A 6,000-nucleotide genomic window follows, 5' to 3' on the forward strand; every position below is an offset into this window, starting at 1 on the left:
AAACAACAACTGTGTTCCAGGCACTGTTTGGGCACCAGGGATACATCAAAGAACCTGGCAGACAGGGCTTCTTGCCCTTGAGGAGCTTTTCATGCCTGGCATGTGCTGGGAGCAGCGAAGAGGCCTGTGGTATGACCCAAGGGAAGGGGAGCAGATGCTGAGGTCAGACAGGGAAGTGAAAGTGTGAAAATTGCTCAGTGAAAGTGTGAAAGTTGGTCAGACAGGGAAGTGAAAGTGTGAAAATCGCCCAGACTCTTTGTGATCCCATGGACTGTAGCCTGCCAGGCTCCTCTGTCCATGGAATTCTCCAGGCAAGAATACTGGCGTGGATAGCCCCTCCCTTCTCCAGGGGATCTTCCTAACCCAGGTCTCCCACAATGCAGGTGGATTCTTTACCATCTGAGCCACCAGGAGATCACATAAAGCCTGGAGACCAGTGTAAGCAAGGTAGTCTTATCAATCAGAGTCTCCATAGAAAACAGCTCATTCAAAAGATGATGATGATGGGGGGTGAGTGTTGTTTACAAAGAAGATGTTTAAAAAGGTAAGGGAAGCCTGGAGGAGGGAGACATTACTAGAACACAGGAGTCAACCCATGATGACCTCAGAAAGAACCAGGGAAGTTAACATCCCGATCTCACTCTTCCTAGTTTCAGTTTCCTGTTGGGGCTTCCCTTGGCTCCAGCACCCTGAACACAATGGTTGATATACGGATCCAGATCAACCATCCAGGAAGGGGAGTAGGGTGGAGGTGGGAAGAGAATGGACCCAGAGGGGCCAATGGAAGGCATTGGACATGGGGAACTTGTGTCAGCGGTCTCCAGAGAAACAGGACCAGTAGGAACTAGATAAACATATACACACATACAAACATATGCATCTGTGCATATAAATATGCAACATGTATATGTATATACGGGCTTCCCAGTTGGCTCAGTGGGTAAGGAATCTGCAGTGCAGGAAACACAGGAGATGAGGGTGCTATCCTTGGATTGGAAAGATCCTCTGGAGAAGGAAATGCCAACCCCCTCCAGTATTCTTGCCAGGAAAATCCCATGGACAGAGGAGCCTGGTGGGCTACAGTCCATAGCGTTGCAAAGAGTTGGACATGACTGAAGTGACTCAGCACACACGCATACATGTATACATCATGTATATGCGTGCTGTGCTGTGCTTGGTAGCTCAGTCGTCCATGCAACCCCATGGACCACAGGCTCCAGGCAAGAATACTGGAGTCAGGTGCCATGCCCTTTTCCGGGAAATCTTCCCAATCTAGGGATCAAACTCAGGTCTCCCATATTGCAGGCGGATTTTTTATCATCTGAGCCACCAGGGAAGCCCAAGAATACTGGAGTGGGTAGCCTATCCCTTCTCCAGGGGACCTTCCCAACTCAGGAATCGAACTGGGATCTCCTGCATTGCAGGTGGATTCTTTACCAGCTGAGCTACCAGGGGAAGCCCCTCATATATACATGTGTACATATAAATATATACACACGTATACATACACACATATACCGACACATGCGTGTGTGTGCTCAGTCGCTCTGTCATGTCCAACTCTGCAATGTTATGGACTGTAGCCCTCCAGGCTCCCTGTCCATGGAATTTTCCAGGCAAGAATCCTGAAGTGGGTTGCCATTTCCTCCTTCAGGGGATCTTCCCCATCCAGAGATCAAACCCGAGTCTTGTGTCTCCTGCATTGAACTCTTAACCGCTGCGCCACAGAAGTACATATGTAAAGAGATTTGTTTCAAGGAATCAACTTACGCGATTGTGGAGGCTGGCCAATCTGAAATTTGTAATGCAGGTCAGCAGGCTAGCATTTGTCAGTCGGGGTCGAAGATATTGCAGTCCTGAAGCAGAGTTCTCTCTTCCTCAGGAAAACCTCAGTTTTGCTCTTAAGGCTCTTCAGCTGATTGGATGAGGCCTGTCCGCACTATCAAGATAATCTTTATTTTAAGTGAGGTGATTGTAGGAACTTCAGTGGTAAAGAATCCACCTTGCAGGGGACTCAGGTTCAATCCCTGGACCGAGAATAAAGATCTCACATGCTGCAGGGCAACTCAGCCCTCATGCCACCACTACGGAACCTGAGCGCCACAACTAGAGAATCTATTAGCTGCATGGAAAGATCCAGCATGCCACAACTAAGACCCAACACGAGCAGATAAATAAATAGATTAATTAAAAAAAAAAACAAGGTGATTGTAGATGTGAACACATCTGTGAAGTACCTTCACAGCAACACCTAGATTAATTGAATCCAACTAATTAGATTCAGTTAGAATCTAATTGTGTGAGATTGAATCACTGGGTGCTACAGGCCAGCCAAGCTGAAACTAACCATCCAGAGCCAGTGCCGAGCTCTGGGCGAACAGTGGCACAACATGATGGGTGTTTGTAATAGATCCCTGGATGCTGTGTTAAGAGCAGAGCATGGGGGTGTGGCAGGGATGGAAGAGGGGAGGTTGGTTAAGAGGCTCTTTCTGTAATTTAGGCAAGAAGTAATGATGCTTGGACCAGCATGGGAGCCACAGAGGATTAGGTGAGAGCTGGTTAGTTTCTGGATATACTTTAAAGTAGAGGCAATAAGAATTGTTGATGGACAGAATGTGGGGTGGAAGCGATAGGGAGGAGCCAAGGATGGTTTAAAAGTTACTGTTCTGAGCATACCAGGAAGGATGAGACCAAGTGTGGCAGGGAAGGTGAGATGGAGCAGATTTGCTGGGGTGATCAGGGGTGGTGTTTCAACATCCAGAGTGTAAGCTGGAGTGTACATCAGACCCCACATCAAAATGTCCTCCCAAATACTGCTTAACTCGGAAAGAGAACAGGTGGCAGTTAACAGTTGGCTTCCTACTGAATCAGTGCTTTAGGAAAATAAGGAAAATACAAAAATGATCACATGACATCAGCGAGCCCCCATCTTTAAAATTTGCAGTTCAAGGGACTAGCTGCAGTAAAGGATATGCTTAGGTGTCTGGCAGCTGAAGATAAATGTGCTCATGCAAGTTTTTGAAATGAAGTGGCATATAGAGTTAAAAAAAATAGCTTTGCTTCACTGATAATGTTGATAAAGACATTTCTTTTACTTCAAATGACTTGCTCTGATGTATGATGGCAATAAATCTTATTTCTTGCCTAGAGTAAACCTATTATTCAGATCCATAATGTCAATATTTTACATTAAAAATTAGGAATTAGAACCTTTTGAGATTGAATTGGGGTACATACGGTTTAGTTACTGAGAATTTGTTATATTCCCAACACTGGATGTTTTTCTTCACTTTTCAGAGAAATAAATCAATAACTTAATAATAGATATGTTTTCTAACCACACCCAAATGCTTCAGCAGAACACACTTTCTAGAGCTAAATGTTATCATAGACAGAATCAGGAACCCATTCATTGTTCCTGCCCAAATTGAAACAGTCAGCTTTCTAGGCCTTGAGTGTGATAAACCCATCAATCTGACATTTTACAGAATGCTGTCATTTATAATGAGAACTCACTCTGTTATTCTGGATCCTGATTTGATTTGACTCACCAGAACTTTCCAACAGAGCCAGGAAACACTCGCTGCCTTTATTGACATCCTATGATTCTTACTATTTTCTAAGTTTTAGAGACAAGAATAAAAAACAAAACTGACTGCCTCTGGGACTATTACAAAATGTATTGGTACACTTTTTTTTGTGAAAGTGTAATTGATTTACAATGTTGTGTTAATTTTTGCTATACAGCAAAGTGAGTAACATATATATACATATATATATATATAGAGAGAGAGAGAGAGAGAAACAGAATGTGGTCCACTGGAGAAGGGAATGGCAAACCACTTCAGTATTCTTGCCTTGAGAACTCCACGAACAGTATGAAAAGGCAAAATGATAGGATACTGAAAGAGGAACACCCCAGGTCAGTAGGTGCCCAATATGCTATTGGAGATCAGTGGAGAAATAACTCCAGAAAGAATGAAGGGATGGAGCCAAAGCAAAAACAATACCCAGTTGTGGATGTGACTGGTGATAGAAGCAAGGTCTGATGCTGTAAAGAACAATATTGCATAGGAACCTGGAATGTCAGGTCCATGAATCAAGGCAAATTGGAAGTGGTCAAACAGGAGATGGCAAGAGTGAATGTCGACATTCTAGGAATCAGCGAACTAAAATGGACTGGAATGGGTGAATTTAACTCAGATGACCATTATATCTACTACTGTGGGCAGGAATCCAGTAGAAGAAATGGAGTAGCCATCATGGTCAACAAAAGCAGTACTTGGATGCAATCTCAAAAATGACAGAATGATCTCTGTTCATTTCCAAGGCAAACCATTCAATATCACAGTAATCCAAGTCTATGCCCCAACCAGTAATGCTGAAAAAGCTGAAGTTGACTGGTTCTATGAAGACCTACAAAACCTTTTAGAACTAACACCCAAAAAAGATGTCCTTTTCATTATAGGGGACTGGAATGCAAAAGTAGGAAGTCAAGAAACACCTGGAGTAACAGGCAAATTTGGCCTTGGAATACCGAATGAAGCAGGGCAAAGACTAATAGAGTTTTGCCAAGAAAATTCACTGGTCATAGCAAACACCCTCTTCCAACAACACAAGAGAACACTCTACACATGGACATCACCAGATGGTCAACACTGAAATCAGATTGATTATATTCTTTGCAGCCAAAGATGGAGAAGCTCTATACAGTCAGCAAAAACAAGACCAGGAGCTGACTGTGGCTCAGATCATGAGCTCCTTATTGCCAAATTCAGACTTAAATTGAAGAAAGTAGGGAAAACCACTAGACCATTCAGGTATGACCTAAATCAAATCCCTTATGATTATACAGTGGAAGTGAGAAATAGATTTAAGGGCCTAGATCTGATAGATAGAGTGCCTGATGAAATATGGACGGAGGTTCGTGACATTGTACAGGAGACATGAATCAAGACCATCCCCATGGAAAAGAAATGCAAAAAAGCAAAATGACTGTGTGAGGAGGCCTTACAAATAGCTGTGAAAAGAAGAGAAGCAAAAAGCAAAGGAGAAAAGGAAAGATATAAGCATCTGAAAGCAGAGTTCCAAAGAATAGCAAGAAGAGATAAGAAAGCCTTCCTCAGCGATCAAAGCAAAGAAATAGAGGAAGACAACAGAATGGGAAAAACTAGAGATCTCTTCAAGAAAATTCAGTTTCATGCATTGGAGAAGGAAATGGCAACCCACTCCAGTGTTCTTGCCTGGAGAATCCCAGGGACAGAGGAGACTGGTGGGCTGCCGTCTAGGGGGTCGCACAGAGTCGGACACGACTGAAGGGACTTAGCAGCAAGGGAACATTTCATGCAAAGATGGGCTCAATAAAGGACAGAAATGGTATGGACCTAACAGAAGCAGAAGATATTAAGAAGAGATGGCAAGAATACACAGAAGAACTGTACAAAAAAGATCTTCATGACCCAGATAATCACCATGGTGTGATCACTCACCTAGAGCCAGACATCCTGGAATGTGAAGTCAAGTGGGCCTTAGAAAGCATCACTACGAACAAAGCTAATGGAGGTGATGGCATTCCAGTTGAGCTATTTCAAATCCTGAAAGAGGATGCTATGAAAGTGTTGCACTCAATATGCCAGCAAATTTGGAAAACTCAGCAGTGGCCACAGGACTGGAAAAGGTCAGTTTTCATTCCAATCCCAAAGAAAGGCAATGCCAAAGAATGCTCAAACTACTGCACAATTGCACTCATCTCACATGCTAGTAAAGTAATGCTTAAAATTCTCCAAGCCAGGCTTCAGCAATACGTGAACCGTGAACTTCCAGATGTTCAAGCTGGTTTTAGAAAAGGCAGAGGAACCAGAGATCAAATTGCCAACATCCGCTGGATCACGGAAAAAGCAAGAGAGTTCCAGAAAAACATCTATTTCTGCTTTATTGACTATGCCAAAGCCTTTGACTGTGTGGATCACAATAAACTGTGGAAAATTCTGAAAGAGATGG

General features: G+C 43.4%; 1 protein-coding gene across 1 annotated transcript in view; it reads left to right on the forward strand.

Moving 5' to 3' along the window:
* PCOLCE2 (procollagen C-endopeptidase enhancer 2) overlaps positions 1-6,000 on the forward strand; it is a 98,089-nt gene that overhangs the window by 22,739 nt on the left and 69,350 nt on the right. The window lies entirely within an intron of this gene.

The sequence above is a fragment of the Bison bison genome, unplaced genomic scaffold (assembly GCF_000754665.1).
Source record: "Bison bison bison isolate TAMUID 2011002044 unplaced genomic scaffold, Bison_UMD1.0 scf7180017864384, whole genome shotgun sequence".
Lineage (NCBI taxonomy): Eukaryota > Metazoa > Chordata > Mammalia > Artiodactyla > Bovidae > Bison > Bison bison.